This window comes from Gossypium hirsutum, chromosome A09 (genome assembly GCF_007990345.1).
Source record: "Gossypium hirsutum isolate 1008001.06 chromosome A09, Gossypium_hirsutum_v2.1, whole genome shotgun sequence".
Lineage (NCBI taxonomy): Eukaryota > Viridiplantae > Streptophyta > Magnoliopsida > Malvales > Malvaceae > Gossypium > Gossypium hirsutum.
This window is the reverse complement of record NC_053432.1, coordinates 16,229,382-16,246,959: the sequence shown is the minus strand read 5'-3', so window position 1 is coordinate 16,246,959 and position 17,578 is coordinate 16,229,382. Positions and strand designations below refer to the sequence as shown.

Genomic DNA, 17,578 nt, shown 5'->3' with positions numbered 1-17,578 from the left:
AGTAAATATGCTCGAGAGTGTGTTTCCACTGAGGCTATCATGTGCAAGAGATTTGAAGATGGATTGAATGAGGATATTCGTGTGTTAGTTGGGATCTTAGAGCTAAAAGAATTTGTGGTGTTAGTCAAGCGAGCTTGTAAGGCCGAGGAATTGAATAAAGAGAAGAGGAAAGCTGATTGTGAAGCTAGAAATTTGAAGAAAAGAGCGATGAGTAAATCATTTCCATTTCAGTTAAAGAAATGTATTCCCGTTCGAATGTATCAGCTGGATATTCTCACAAAGACCGCGGGAAGCAATACTAAGTTTTAAATCTCAAGCTACTTCAATGGCAAGTGTGGGTAATGTAAGGCCTAATAGACCCGAATGTCAGCATTGTGGAAGAAAACATCCCGACGAGTGTAGGATGAATGACCAGGCTTGTTTCAAGTGTGTTCTCAAGAGCATTTTATTCGAGATTGCCCTGAAATGGCTGAGAAAGAAAAAAATCAGAGCGCAAGGCCGAGTAATACTATCAATAGAGGTAGGTCATCGAGGAATACCAGAAATGGAACTAGTAGTAAAGGTGTGACGAAGGATTCAGCTGTGAGATCCGAAGCTTGAGCACCTGTTAGGGCCTATGCCATTCGTGCTCACTTCACGAAGAAGCGACATCTCTCGATGTTATCACTGGTACTTTTTCTTTCTATAATACTAATATAGTTGCATTGATTGATCCTGGATCGACTCATTCTTATGTTTGTGTGAAATTGGTAACTAGTAAGAGCTTGCCTGTTGAGTTTACTGAGTTTGTGATTAGAGTGTCAAACCCCTTAGGCAAACATGTATTAGTTGATAGAGTTTGCAAGAATTGTCCCTTGATGATTCGAGGTCACTATTTTTCCGGTTGATTTAATGTTGTTGCCATTTGATGAATTTAATTTTATTTTGGGTATGGATTGGTTGACACTACATGATGGCATAGTGAATTGTAAAAGAAAGATTATTGAAATGAAATATGAAAATGGTGAAACTCTTCAGATTGATTTAGATGAGTCGGGTGAGTTACCTGTTGTGATTTCTTTGATGTTTGCCCAAAAATATGTAAGGAAAGGTTGTGAAGCTTATCTTGCTTATGTGTTGAATACAAAGATGTCTGAATTGAAAATTGAGTCAGTGCTGATAGTTTGTGAATATCTGGATGTGTTTCCAGAAGAGTTGCCTTGGTTACCTTCGATTAGAGGAGTTGAGTTTGGTATTGATTTAGTACCAGGGACCTCACCGATATCAATTGCTCCGTATAGAATGGCTCCGATTGAATTGAAAGAATTAAAAGCTCAGTTACAAAAGTTAACGGATAAGAGTTTTGCGAGATCGAGTTTTTATCCCTAGGGTGCTCCAGTGTTATTTTTAAAGAAGAAAGACGGAGCCATGAGGCTTTGTATCGACTACCGACAGCTCCACAAGGTGACTATAAAGAATAAGTATCCTTTACCGAGGATTGATGACTTGTTTGATTAGTTGAGAGGAGCAACGGTATTCTCGAAAATTAATTTGAGATCTGGCTATTATTAGTTGAGAGTTAAAGAGGCGGATGTGCCATAAACCGCTTTCAGGGCAAGGTATGGGCACTATGAATTTCTTGGTATGCTTTTCGGACTAACTAAGACACCTGCTATTTTTATGGACTTGATGAATAGAATCTTCCGACCATATTTAGATAAGTTTGTGGTTGTGTTCATCGATGACATCCTGATTTATTCTCGGGTCGAGTTTGAGCATGTCGAGCACTTGAGAACTGTATTGTAGATGTTGAGAGATAATAAATTGTTTGCTAAATTCAGTAAAAGTGAGTGTTGGCTCCGAGAAGTCAGATTTTTGGGACATAATGTTTCAGGTGATGGTATTTGGGTTGATCCAAGTAAGATTTTAGCAATTGTTGATTGGAAACCACAAAGGAATGTATCTGAAGTTAGAAGCTTTTTGGGCTTAGTCAGATATTACCGATGTTTTGTCAAAGGATTTTCAATGATTGCTACTCCTATGACCATGCTATTGCAAAAATGTGTTAAATTTGATTGGTCAGAAAATGTTAACAAAGTTTCGAGAAGTTGAAAGCATTATTGACTGAGGTTCCGATTTTAGTGCAACTTGAGTCGGGAAAAGAGTTTTTATTTATAGTGATGCGTCATTGAATGGATTAGGATGTATGTTGATGTAAAAGGGAAAAGTGATAGCTTATGCGTCGAGACAGTTGAAATCGCACGAGAAGAATTATCCGACGCATGATTTGGAATTAGCCGCCATTGTGTTTGCTTTAAAAATTTGGAGACATCATTTGTATGGTGAGAAGAGCCATATCTTTACTGATCATAAGAGTTTAAAATATTTGATGATTCAGAAATATTTAAACTTATGGCAACGGAGATGGCTCGAATTACTGAAGGATTACGAGCTAGAAATTGATTACCACCCCCGGTAAGGCAAATTTAGTCACCGATATATTGAGTAGAAAGAGTTTGTTTGCTTAGAGAGCGTTGAATAAATGGTTGACTTTGTTCGATTTTGATCCAAGCTAAGTTGAGAGCTAGATCGTTATTTCTTCAACAAATCTGTGAAGTTCAGAAATGTGACAGTGATTTGCAAGCCAAAAGAGTTCTTTGTGAATTGGGTAGTGATTTAAATTTTCGTATGGGATCCAAAGATTGCTTGATGTTCCGAGGCAGGATTTGTGTACCAAAAAATGATGAACTTATTCAGAAAATTCTTCATGAAGCACATAATGGTTGTTTATTTATGCATCCAGGTAGTACAAAAATGTATAGTGATTTAAAAAAATTGTATTGGTGGTCAGGTATGAAATGAGATATTTTAGAGTTTGTTTCGAGATGTTTGATTTGTCAACAAGTGAAGGCTGAACACCAGATGCCTTCGTGTTTGCTTCATCTAGTGATGGTGCGCGAGTGGAAATGGGATAGGATTACAATGGATTTTGTAACGAGTTTGCCTTTGACTCTGAAAAGGAAAGATACCGTATGGGTTGTAGTTGATAGATTGAAGAAATCTGCTCATTTCATCCCGGTATGTATAGACTATTCTCTTGATAAGTTAACTGAATTGTATGTGGCTGAAATTGTAAGATTATATGGAGTACCTACTTTTATTATTTTGGATAGAGGTTCGAGGTTTACTACGCGGTTTTGGAAGAAGTTGCAAGAAGCTTTGGGTACGAAAATGAATTTTAGTACCGCTTTTCATCTGCAAACTGAAGGTCAGTCTGAGAGAGTAATTCAGATTCTTAAAGATATGCTCAGATGTTGTGTTCTAGAATTTGAGGGTAGTTGGGAAAAATATTTACCATTACCTGAGTTTTCTTATAACAACAGTTTTCAATCAAGTATAAAGATGGCACCTTATAAGGCATTGTATGGCCGCAAGTGTCGAACACCCTTGTTTTGGACTGGGCTTAGTGAGAAACAGATTCACGGGGTTGATTTGGTTAGAGAAATCGAAGAAAAAGTAAAGGTAATTCGTGATTGTTTGAAAGCAGCTTCAGATTGACAGAAGTCGTACGTGAATTTGAAAAGAAAAGAGATTGAGTTTCAGGTTGGTGATACAGTATTTTTGAAAGTATCTCCGTGGAAGAAAATTCTCAGATTTGGTCGTAAAGGCAAGTTGAGCCCACGTTTCATTGGGCCGTATGAAATTATTGAAAAAACAGGGCCAGTGGCATATCAGTTAGCTTTATCGACAAAGTTGGAAATGATCCATAATGTGTTTCATGTGTCTATGTTACGCCATTATCGAACAGATCCTTCACATGTGATTTTATCGACAGAAGTTGAGCTTCGACCTAATATGACTTTTGGTGAAGAACCAATCAAGATTTTAGCTCGGGAAGTTAAATAATTGAGAAATAAGAGAATAGCCCTAGTGAAAGTTTTATGGCAACGACATGGTGTTAAAGAGGCTACATGGGAACCTGAGGAAGCTATGAGAAAACAGTACCCAAACCTATTTTCTGGTAAGATTTTTAGGGACGAAAATCCTTAAAAGGGGAGAGTTGTAACAACTTGATTTTGGGCTTAGTTGGAATAGTAGTTTCGGGACTGATAAACCGTAAATTATACATATTTTTACCCCATGTTTAATGCATTTTATGGATGATTTCTTTTTAGAATTAGTGAATTCGATGCTCCTAATGCTTTAATTTCTTGTTTTATACTTAGGAGAGCATAGGAGAGCAAAAGGAACGAGAAACGGGCCAAAAACGGAGAAAATGGGCCAAAGTACAAAATCAACATGGCTTGGACCTCCTCACACGGGTAGACCACACGGCCGTGTCAATTTGATAGGCTCGAACACGGCCTGAAGTAATCGAACACAGGCGTGTGCCACGGGCGTGTCCCTGCCGAGCCCAAGTTGAGTCCAATTCAGAAAAAGCTAATTTTAAGGGCTTCTAGGCATTCCAAAGCCTATAAATACACCTTATAAGAGGAGAAAAGGGGCACACAGAATAGGGAGTAAGGAATAACTCCAAGGAAGCCAATTGATTCATCTTAGAAGTCGGATTCATCATCAAGAATGAAGATCTCTCCTCAATTCCCCTTCAGGAGTTTTGAGTTTTCTTTATGTTTTGTATTCTTTATTTTTATGAGATGTTCTCTTATTTAGTTATGAACTAAATCCCCTAAATACCTAAGAGGAATGAAACCTATGACGAATCTTGTTATTATTTTCTGAATTGTCTGATAAATATTTAACTTGTTCTTAATTATGTGTTCTTAATTCTTGTTTTGATATCCTAGGATACTGATTCAAGATAAGCTCTTATTCAGAGGAGGAATAGACCCTGTCTAAGAGTACATTTATCATAATTAAGTGGAGTTGATTGCACGCCTAGAATAGGGTGACAAGATTTTGTCAGATTAGGGTGAAACCTAATAAGGGGATCCATAGATCGAGTTAATGCAACCCTAGAGAGTTAATTAGAGAAAAGTCTCGGTTATTCAATCTAGGGATTAGATGTTATTAGTATTGAATAGGGATAATAACATAAATTAGGGATCTCTATGGAACAATTTGAATGAATAAATCGTCCGATTCGGAGCCAGAATAACAAGTAATGTCTAGGTGGATTTTTCCTTAGGTATTGTCTTAAGTCAATCGATTTTTCCCAAAAGCAATTCCCCAATTCTTTTCTCTGTGAGTTCTTAGTTTAGATAATTAGTTAATTAAAACAAAACCCCATTATTCTTAGGCTAGATAATAAAAAGACAGTCATTACTAGTACTTTTAGTTTCTTTGGGTTCAACGTCCGGTCTTGCTAAAACTATACTACTGTTCGATAGGTACACTTGCCTACATCGCGATAATAGTTAGTTTCAAGAACGATTAATTATAAATATTTAAAACCTATCACGAAATAACGCAATCAAGTTTTAGGCATCGTTGCTGGGGAACTAAGATATTAGGAACGCTTAATTTTTATTACTTTAGCCATTTATTTTTCTTACAATTTAATTTAATTTAATTATTATTTATTAACTTACTTTTTCCTTCTCTTGGCAGGTTTTCATAGTTTATGACTAGAAGAAACTCGTTCAGACCATTACTTTTTGACGAAGAAATCGATCGCATAATACGTAGAAACCAAGGAGAAATAAGGCGAAGCTTAAGATACATGGAGAACGAGCAAGAAGACGATATTCAACCCCCAACCGAAGAGATGACTGAAAACCAAGGCAATCAGCTACCTCCTGCGATTGCGGTTAATCAAAATCCTGCTCCATGCACTATGTATAATTATGCTAAATCCTCTTTAACAGGAACTGAATCGAGCATAGTTAGACCTGATGTAGCTGCAAATTCTTTTGAATTAAAACCTTACACTATTCAAATAATACAACAATTTGTTCAGTTTGATGGTTTGCAGGATGAGGATCCCAACGCTCATTTAGCCAACTTTTTAGAACTATGCGATACATTTAAAATCAATGGCGTTTCTGATGATGCCATTCGTCTTCTGTTGTTTCCCTTTTCATTGAGGAACAAAGCTAAACAGTGGTTGAACTTGTTACCACGAGGATCAATTACTACTTGGTAACAAATGACCGAAAAATTTTTACTAAAATATTTTTCGCCGGCTAAAATGGCTAAATTACGTAATGATATCTCTTCTTTTGTGCAGATGAATTTAGAAACACTCTACGATGCATGGGAGAGATACAAGGACCTTTCGAGAAGGTGCCCTCACCATGGGTTACCGCTTTGGCTCCAAGTACAAACATTTCACAATGGTCTGAATCCTTCGACTCGGCAAATGGTTGATGTAACGGCGGGCGGGACCATTAATAATAAAACACCGGAAGATACCTATGAGTTTATAGAGGAGATGTCACTGAATACTATCAATGGCAAGTCATGAGGACAAAGCCAACGAAAACAGCCGGCATTTACAACGTCGATTCGGTCACCATGCTCTCTAATCGGTAGAACTCTTAAATAAAAAGATTGATGGTTTTCTTAATTCTTCACAGGTTCACCCAGTAATGCAGTGCGGAGCAAGTAACGATGGAATAAACCATTCGGAATACCAACCTTATGGCCACAACATGGACAACGAGCAATTAAACTACATGGGTAATAATCCCGACCTTAAAACAATCTATATAGTAACACTTATAATGCAGGTTGGAGGAACCACCCCAATTTCTCGTGGGGCGGTCAAGGAAATCAAATACCACAATATCCTCCGGGCTACCAACAACCACCCTACCAACAGGAAAAGAAGCCAAATCTTGAAGAGATGCTCTCAAAGTTCATATCAGTGTCAGAAACCCATTTTCAGAACACTGAGACAGCACTTAAGAATCAACAATAGTCGATCCAAGGGCTCGAGACTCAGATAGGCCAGCTTTCCAAACTAATCTCTGAACGACCACAAGGTAGTTTGCCGAGTAATACTGAACCTAACCTAAGGGAACAACTCAACGCAATTAATATTCAAGATGACGAAGGAGTCGTTGAGCCTGAACCAGAACTAAGGCACGAAACTGTGGTAAGCAAAGGTCAAGGTGAGGTAGATTATAATAAAAACAAACCAGTGACTGTCGAATATAAACCTTGTGTGCCATACCCCAATGCGACAAGGAAAGCCGCTCAGATAAACAATTTGGTAAATTCCTTAAACTCTTAAAAAAATTACACATTAACTTATCGTTTATTGAAGCTCTATCGCAGATGCCAAACGCAATGAAATTTTTAAAGGAGCTTTTAGCAAATAAGCAAAAGTAGGACGAGGCGTCGCATGTGGAGCTGAACGCAGTTTGCTCGACTATTCTCCAAAATAAACTACCCAACAAACTAAAAGATCCAGGGAGTTTTACGATTCCTTGCTTAATTGGTAGTTTAGACGTTAATTATGTATTGGATGATCTAGGGGCTAGTATCAACGTCATGCCTTACAAAATGTTTAAACAACTAGGTCTCGAGAAACCCAAATAGACTAGGATGAGTATTCAATTAGCAGATAAAACTATAAGATTCCCTAGGTGCATTATTGAAGATGTGCTTGTTAAAATCGATAAATTTATATTTCCCATTAACTTTGTTGTTCTAGACATAAAAGAGGATAACAACACTCCCTTAATCCTAGGAAGGCCCTTTTTAGCAACTGCTAAAACTATCATTGATGTTGGCACAGGTGCACTCACACTCCGGGTGGGAGACGAGACAATCACCCTTCAAGCTTGCAATTCTGGCAACACATCAGGGATTGAAGGTAATTATTTAAACCATCCTACTAAAACTAACAATATAGTGCAACCTACTTTGCAGAAAATGAGTTTAAAGGAAGCACACGAGTCGTTCTCAAGAAATAGTAGAGGACCTATTCATGAAGATCGAAGACTACAAATCGAGGAACTCGATGAATGGCAAACACACAAACCAAGAACACCCGAAAAATCAAAACTACGCCAAAACGAGCCCGATACCTCTCCAAATAAACTTAAGGTTGGTGATAAGGTCTTATTAAATGCCGCAGATCCCCACATTGTCACTACCACACCGAATGAGGAAATCCCTCTTACGGTACTCAGTATTTTTCCATTCGGTACAGTGGAGGTGAGTCATCCCAAGTTCGGCACTTTTAAGGTAAACAACACCTGATTAAAACCCTATGTTGATGAGATTGATAGCAAGAATGAGGAGTATAAACTCCTCAAACCACTATGACCATTCACTGGAGAGGTAAGTCGAGCTTAGACTATAAATAAGCACTTCTCGAGAGGCAACCAGAGCACTAACAATATTAATTTCTTTAAATTTTGGTATTTAACTCCTAACTTACTAATAGAAATCTTGAATACAGGTGTTTTCATAGAGACACGGCCAAGCACACGGGCGTGCTTAAGGCTGTGTGAAAATAGGGCAAAAGATTTCCCCAACACGGGCTACAATTAAATGCCACGGCAGTGCGATATGGCCGTGGTCGAGCCTGCCAAAGCAACACGGGCGTGGAACTTTAACACACGGGCGTGGGAGAAATGAACGAAGCTAGACACGACCGGCCGACACGGCCGTGTGAACTCACATGCCCGAGGAACACGGGCGTGTACTAAATGTCAGACGCGCCCAAATTTGAATTTCACGAATCACACAGGCTGAAATTGGGGAACACGGGCGTGTGCCATGGCCGTGTGCCCCAAAATCTATAAATACCTTACACTATTCACTTTCTTCCCCATTCAAAAACCCTAACCCTAGTCGCTACAACTCCACACAGCCCACCTGCCACGCCTGTGCTCCGCCTACAACTTCATTCTCGATGCCCACTCTCTTCCCTTAGCGTTTGTTTACTCCTTTTCCTTTTATTTCACTAATTTATAATGATATTTATCATATTAATCTATGTTTTTCATGTTATTTCCATATTGATAATCACATAAATTTCATTTATCAAACAAGTTATCATCTTTTTCATGTTTAAAATCTTACTCATTACATGATTCCTACATTTCATGTAATTAGTTAGAAGTAAATATTCATGGCTAGGATAGTTGAAATAATCATGCATATTGTGTTGACATCTCTTTTCATTCATATAGTATTTTGCATTCCATTCCTTGCCATTTTTACTTATATCACCATGCTCATGCCACATCAAAATGGGTCATTAAACTTATTGTTTTAATTTAGTAATTGTGGCTGAATATATTCATGCATTTTCCTTCTCGAATTTAGTCACATTCCTTTTATATTATAAATTGTCTACTAATCAAAAAGATGAATTGATGTTTCCACTTGCAGGTACACAATGTCGTCTTCAAGAGGAAAGAAAATCGCCATACCAGCCTTGAAGAAGAGGAAAGGAGCGTCATCTTTCGCGGGTCCAACCGCAGAAATTCGTCACCCTCTCCTGCAGTTCCCCCGAGGGCCCCAAGAAGAGATTTTTCAAATACTTCGGCCCCGACCCTTAATTGCGGGCCGCTGCATCGACTGGGCTGCCATAGAATAAGTTCAGATGGCTTAAGCGATTTGGGCTCTCCTAACCACCGACCTTTGGAAGCTATTTTTCGGGATTATCGAGCCGACATACCTCGAGCTCACAATGAAACTCTGCTCAACGTTCCATCTTCAGACCGTAATGACAAGGTACGATAATCCTGGCACGGTCCAGTTTTGCTTAGGTGGGTTAATCCGCCAGCTAAGCGTCCCAGAGTTTGGTGCTGCACTAGGCTTATATACAGAGGAGTTCAAGGAGGAGAATGAACTACATGCTCTCAGTCGCCACATACATTTCTCTCCCTCGAAGTGCTGGCACACTTTGGCCCCTAGCACAGCCTCCTACAATCCTAGCCACTCCAAGGCATCAGTTCTCCCACCATCCCTAGGGTACTTACACGCTATTTTAGATCACACAATTACAGGGAGGCGAGAGAGCACTGGCGTCGTCAACACGCACGACGTCTATTTCTTATGGTGCATGTCACAAAGGCACGTCATCGACCTTGCCTATTTCATCGCCCTTGCGATTCAGCACCAGACAGAGCGGCATAGGAAGGGGGTCATCTTCATTGCCTCCATTACCCCCTATGTGACCTGGCTGGCGCAACACTTCGGGCTCCTCAGCATCGCGGCCCAAGAATCATCCCTCACCCTCATTGGCCAGATGTCTCCACAAGGCATCTCGTGCATGCTTAGCATAAGGATGATCGAGAGGTGCCAAGGAACTTACCCTCCCCAGTATCGCCTCGCCCAATCTACCGAGGAGGTGGCCTACGAGGATATTCCTGATGATGTCCCCCCACAACAGGAGAGCCCACTGACTCAGCCACCACCACCCTCTCGTCCAGTTCATGCGGCGGATTCATATGCTGACATCTCTGAGCGCCTCACCGATTTGAGCAGCAGTGTTTTCAACGATTTGACAACATTGATGCTACTCTACAGCAAATTTGTCAGCACCTCCACATCTCATCGCCAGTCCCACCTCGCGAACCATCCAGCGATGAAGATGTTTAGAAATATTTATTTCTTATTTTATGTTTTTAATTTTTATTGAAACTATTTTTTATTTTTATTAGATTTTAGAATTTTATTTTTAATTATCAATTTCAATTTTCCTTTATGAGTAATTATTATTCCTAATATCCCCTAAAAAGTTCCTAATTTTATCACAGTTATATAGAGCTCTTAAGCTCATCAACACATAGGAACTAAAACTCCACCGGGAAAGGTTCTCCACGATTGTCATGTCCTGCTCGTCCACGACCATAGCTACCACTAGAGATAATATCCTTTTGGCACAGGACTTATGGACTAATGAACCTCTATGACCGCTGGAGTATCCTTCTCCACTCTTGAACCAATTGCTCTCCAAAACTCTAGTTCTAGGAATTCATCATACAGGAAGTTTCACTTCTCTCCCTATCTTATTTTTATATTCTATAATACCTATCTTTGTACATTGAGGGCAATGTACATCTTAAGTGTGGGGAGGGGGCATTCATTTCATTATCAGAAAAATCCCTGAATGATTACCTTGTTCTCTTGAAAAGCTCTCATATCATATTTAGGATAAATTTTAATTGATTTATGATTTGGATTGATATATCTTGAATTAAAACATAGGAATTTATGCATTGATTGTTTAAACTTTAAGACATTAAAGAATCAAGCATGATAAGTTGATTTTTAAGAATTTAAAATTATAGGTTGTTCCCCAAGTCTAGGTATTACTTTGAATTGGAATTCACGAGTCTAAACATCAAAAAGCCATAATTTTTTGTGAGATTTTTGAGCCTTTTGAGCATCTATTAATTATTTCATGCTCACTTTTATTATTGCTTTGAGTGCGTTAGTATTGAACTGTTATTCTAGAACTTGCTTGATTATGCATGTCGAGACCACACCATTTGATGTGATATATCAAAATGATTAAGGCACTTAGGATTAACCCAGTCATGCCATGAAAAGCCTACCTCCACAATTAACCCCTAGTAAACCCCCTTGAGCCTAACAAGCCATTTCTTGTATTACCCTTAATATTGACCCTTAACCCATTATTGTTGAAATCCCTTAAATTAATTTGATCCCTATTTTTGTCGAGATTTGAGTTGAAGAAATTGCTTAGCTATGTCTTGTTTGTAATAAGTTAGCCTATGTATTTAACTTGTTCTTAAAAAAAACACTATGTATACATATCTGTAATTTCATATTCTGAGAGAAACTCTGTCGTACGCAACTGAAGACTAACTCTTTTTCTAGTTAGGCAATTTTTCAATTCAATCTCGATTCTAACCCTTTGTTTCAGCTTGTGACCACACCCCCTAACCAAGCCGCACTACAACCCTCTAAAGACCTTTTAATTGATGTATCATCTTAAATTATAGTGGTGAAGATTTTATTTTCATGCAAGCCTATGGTAATGACTTTTCATTATTGACTATTGAGTGCTTCATTTATTGTCCTTAAACACCTCGAGTGATTTGAGCGAATCTTTAGTGAGGATGTGAAACTTTGTGATATTCTGAATCAAAGGTAATTACTTAGATGCAGAGAGACACCTATGTTTGCATGATTAAATACTCAACTTGGAATGTTTGAAACATTTATGTTCTTTTAGTTGAATTCTCAATGTATTATTACCTATGGATTATTCTGAGGTATTATCGATAGAAATTATAAGTTGAGAAGAATTTATTTTGATTATGAGTTGAGGATTTTGCTTGAGGACAAGCAAATGCTTAAGTGTAGGGGTATTTGATAAACTATAAATTATACATATTTTTACCCCATGTTTAATGCATTTTATGGATGATTTCTCATTAGAATTTGTGAATTAGATGCTCCTAATGCTTTAATTTCATGTTTTATACTTAGTAAAGCATAAGAGAGTGAAAGGAACGAGAAACGGGCCAAAAACAGAGAAAATGGGCCAAAGTACGAAATCAACAGGGGCTGGACCTCCTCAAATGGGCAGACCACACGACTGTGTCAATTTGACAGGCTCAAACACGGCTTGAAGTAATCGAACACGGGTGTGTGCCCCGGGCGTGTCCCTGCTGAGCCCAAGTTGAGTCCAATTCAGAAAAGGCTAATTTTGAGGGCTTTTAGGCATTGCAAAGCCTATAAATACACCCTAGAAGAGGAGAAAAGGGGCACACAGAATAGGGAGTAAGGAATTACTCCAAGGAAGCCGATTGATTCATCTCAGAAGCCGGATTCGTCATCAAGACTGAAGATTTCTCCTCAATTCCCCTTCAGGAGTTTTTTTGTTTTCTTTATGTTTTGTATTCTTTATTTTTATGAGATGTTCTCTTATTTAGTTATGAACTAAATCCCCTAAATACCTAAGGGGAATGAAACCTAAGACGAATCTTGTTATTATTTTCTGAATTGTATGATAAATATTTAACTTGTTCTTAATTATGTGTTCTTAATTCTTGTTTTGATATCCCAGGATACTGATTCAAGATAAGCTCTTATTCAGAGGAGGAATAGACCCTGACTAGGAGTACATTTATCATAATTAAGCGGAGTTGATTGCGTGCCTAGACATAGGGTGACAAGATTTTGCTAGATTAGGGTGAAACCTAATAAGGGGATCCATAGATCGAGGTAATGCTACCCTAGAGTGTTAATTAGAGAAAAGTCTTGGTTATTCAATCTAGGGATTAGACGTTATTAGTCTTGAATAGGGATAATAACATAACTTAGGGATCTCTACAAAACAAGTTGAATGAATAAATTTTCCGATTCGGAGCTAGAATAACAAGTAAAGTCTAGGTGGATTTTTCCTTAGGTATTGTCTTAAGTCAACCGATTTTTCCCAAAAGTAATTCCCCAATTCTTTTCTCTGTGAGTTCTTAGTTTAAATAATTAGTTAATTAAAACAAAACTCTATTATTTTTAGGCTGGATAATAAAAAGACAGTCATTACTAGTACTTTTAGTTCCTTTGGGTTCGACAATCCGGTCTTGCTAAAACTATACTACTGTTCGATAGGTACACTTGTCTACATCGCGATAATAGTTAGTTTCAAGAACGATTAATTATAAATATTTAAAACCTATCATGAAATAACATTATCAAGGACCACAAATTTGATGTAGAGAAATTTATTTTTCTTATATTTTTATGGTCTACAGTTTTATGGAATGATTATGTGAAAATTTCGTTTGAAAATTTTGACGTTTGAGCACTCAATTTAGTTAAAAGGACTATATTGCAAAGAGTGCAAAACTTGATTTCTATATGCTAGAGGTGTCTAGTTGCTATGAAATTTTAAATTAAAGGTCCTTAAATGGTAATTAGACCACCTTTTAAGTTAGTGGACAAAAATGAGCATGAGGTAATAGAAATTTTATGTTTTAAGAAAATGACATTTTGGTCATTTAGTAATTAAATGAATTAAAAAGCCAAAAATTAGGTCAAAATCTTGTCCATCTTCTCCCCCTTGTGCCGAAATTTAGAAGGAAGACATAGCTAGGTTTTGGCCAACTTTCAAGCTCGATTGTAAGTCCGTTCTTGTCCCGTTTTTAATGCTCTTTACAATTTTGAAGTCGTTATCACTCGATCTACCTATTTCTACCACTAATTTGAGAAATGATTAGGGTCTAAGTTTTGAACCATGTTAGACATGTGTGTATTTTGATGTTTGATGGTAGATTATGCAAGTTTGATGTTTGATAAACTACTTTTGCTAAGTGATTTTCGATGAAAATGCCTAAAAGGACTTATTCGTAAAAAGTTATAAAATGAGTGGTAAAAATGTGAAATAATGGAAAATGCAGGCTGTTATAAGTATGAAAGAGGTTCGGGTAGACTTGGTAATCTAATAAATTGAATCCATTTCATTTTACGAGCCTAGGAACCAAAGTGTAAAAATGTCAAAGTTTAGGGGGAAATGTAATTTTTGCCATAGTGTAATTTTTGGGCTGAATTAAACAATGTGAATATTAAATGAGTTAAATTTGTTATTATAGATTAATAGAAATGAGGTTCGGACCTAGATTTAGGGAAAAATAAAGTGTTTGACGATTAGGTCTCATTTCTACTATTTTTGTACTGAGGTAAGTTTGTATGCAAATAATGCATTGTTTTAATTATGTTTTAAATACTTTATTATTGTATGAATTGTGATTGACCTTTGGACGTATTCGCCAAAGTTTCGACAAGCGTGAAATCCTGGTTGAACCTTAGGAATAGATAGGATACAAATGTCATGACATTAGGGTTATTAAGATTTACGTGTAAGACCATTCTGGGATATAACATCGATATGAGACTTCGTGTAAGACCATAGCTGGGCTATTGACATTGATACGAGATCACATGTAAGACCATATCTAGGATATGGCATGTAACACCCTTAGCCCGTATCCGTCGCCGGACTAGGGTTAAGAGGTATTATTCGACGTATCGGAACATTTTATGATCATTTCACAAACATCATCCACACATCATAACATCATAGTCAAACATCATCACAAAGTCCATGTCTTACATAAAGTCCATTTCTTAGGTCAACGAGACCTTAAAACATGCTTAGAAGAGGTTTAGGACTAAACTGATAACATTTACAAACTTAAGGAAACATACAAAAATTTCAAACATTTAAGGGTCACACGCCCATGTGAACAGGCCATGTGCTTCACACGACTACCAGACATGCTCGTGTCACAGACCGTGTGAAAACAAGGCATACATACTGAGTTGTAACACACGGTTGAGGACACACTCATGTGCTAGGCCGTGTGAAATCTAAGGGGGTTACTGACTTGGGTCACACGCCCGACCACATGCGATGTGCCAGCTCGTGTGTCACACACAATCAATAGACACACCCGTGTGTCTAGGCCGTGTCAAAATTGTAGGGTATATTGACTTTAAATCGAAGGGTACCCCAGGGGACACACGGCTATGTAACATGACCGTATGTCACACACGGTTGAGACACATGCCCGTTTTTGTGCCCATGTAGACAAGAATAGGCCATTTATAAGGATAACATGCCACCCAAAAAGGGTCATCCTTACAAGTCCCAAATCAAACATTAATCATACAACATTTTTAACCAAAATGAACTCTAACACATACACATTTCGTGCCATAATTTGGCTAATCAATGTCATACTCATTTTTCATACCAAAACATATCAAATTCACATAGTAAATCCATTCATTCATCTATGATTAACATTACTAAATCCACATCAAATCTTATGCCAAAATCATGCCAAATTCTCAACTAAATCTCATATCAAACTTACCAAATTGACCATTTTCACTAAGCCATATATGAACACATTATGAACATCCAATTTTATCACATATCATAACCAAAATAAGTTCTTCATCTCAAGCCATATCACATGGCAAGATTCACTAAACAAAACATAACATATTCCCCCTAGCCTATACATGCCATACGCCAATATTTACAACTTCAAATGTACCAAAATATCGATTGATAGTGTGATGACGATCCTTGACGATCCCTGAGCTCACGGTAGCTTTGATAATCTATAAAACAATTGAAAAACACACAAAGTAAGTTTCCAAAGCTTAGTAAGCCATATACAAATAAACTTATCACATAAACAATTATAGACCAATTCATACATATGAATCATGGAAAAACACAATTGCAAGATCATATTTCTCATATAGCTCAATTCTTCATAATCACTTGCTTATAAACACATCACATTTTTCGTATAGTTCGCATCTCAAAAGATCATATTCATTTTTACTTCTCATTTCTAAATTTATATATACCTTTCGTACGTACCTGAATCGGATACACATTCACTTGATCATTTATTTCTCAATAATGCCCATTGAACCATTTAGAAGCAATAAGGATACTCGGATAGCTCGAAAAACTCGTACAATGCCAACGTCCTAGACGTGGTCTTACATGTAATCAAATATCGATGCGACTATCCCAGACAGGGCTTTACACGAAATCATATAAGATGCCGATGTCCTAGACATGGTCTTACACGTAAATATCAAGTCGATGCCAACGTCCCAGACGTGGTCTTACACGACACCACACCTCGGAATCCTATGTCATGACATATGTATCCTATACTATTCCTATGGTTCGTACGGGACTTTCAGATGTCGTAACTTTGTCGATACTTTCTCATATTCAATTATTCAGCTCTCATAGCAATTCAATACATTTCCACAACAATCAAACATATATTATTCAGTTGAAATACATTTATTTGCATATGAACTTACCTTGGAAATGAGAACAACTAAACGAGTCGATTATTCTACAACCTTTGACTTTCCCCAATCTAATTCCGATTTGTTTCATTCTTGATCTATATAAATTAAAATTTCACTAATTTAATTACACTTTTATTCATTTCAATCCACAAACACATAATTAGGGCATTTTACACTTTAGCCCCTAAAATTTCACATTTTGACATTTTAGTCCCTATTTCATAAAATTACAAAATATACATAATTTCACATTTCTCATGCTTAGCCGAATTTTCATATAGTCTCTAGCAGCCCATAACTTTCACTTATTTCACATTTTAACCCTTCAATTTCTCATTTTCGCAAATTATCCCATAATAATCAAATTCATCAAAAATCCCAATACACAACATATTAACCCAACACATATCTTTCATTTTTCATCAATTAACAACAAGAAACTCATGGATTCATCTATGGAATATCTAAAAATCATCATCACATTGAAAAATTCAGGCATGGGCTAGCTAGAGTATTAAACAACAATCACAAAAACATAAAAATCATCAAAAACCGAGCAAAGAACATACCTTAATCAAGAATATCAATAGCTAAACCCTAGAACAATCTTTTCTTCTTATTTTTCTTTTAATATTCGGTCATGGATAAAAGAAATAAAATGATTTTTGGCTTTTCTTTTATTTAATGTAACAGCCCAATTTTGACCCTAATGGGAACGGTGGTTTCGGGACCACGAATCCTAGTCAGATAAATATTTAAAAATTATTTTTTGTGTTTAAAATGTGTGAATTTGTGTGTGTGAAATTTTTGTGATTTAATTGAGTCGTTTAGGTGTCCGATTAAATAAAAG

General features: G+C 37.2%; 1 non-coding gene across 1 annotated transcript; it reads right to left on the bottom strand.

Moving 5' to 3' along the window:
- Positions 1-6,133: 6,133 nt before the first annotated feature.
- Positions 6,134-6,240, bottom strand: LOC121207397 (small nucleolar RNA R71). Its single transcript, XR_005902487.1, has one exon. It is a non-coding gene; the product is annotated as a small nucleolar RNA R71 (small nucleolar RNA).
- Positions 6,241-17,578: the final 11,338 nt, after the last annotated feature.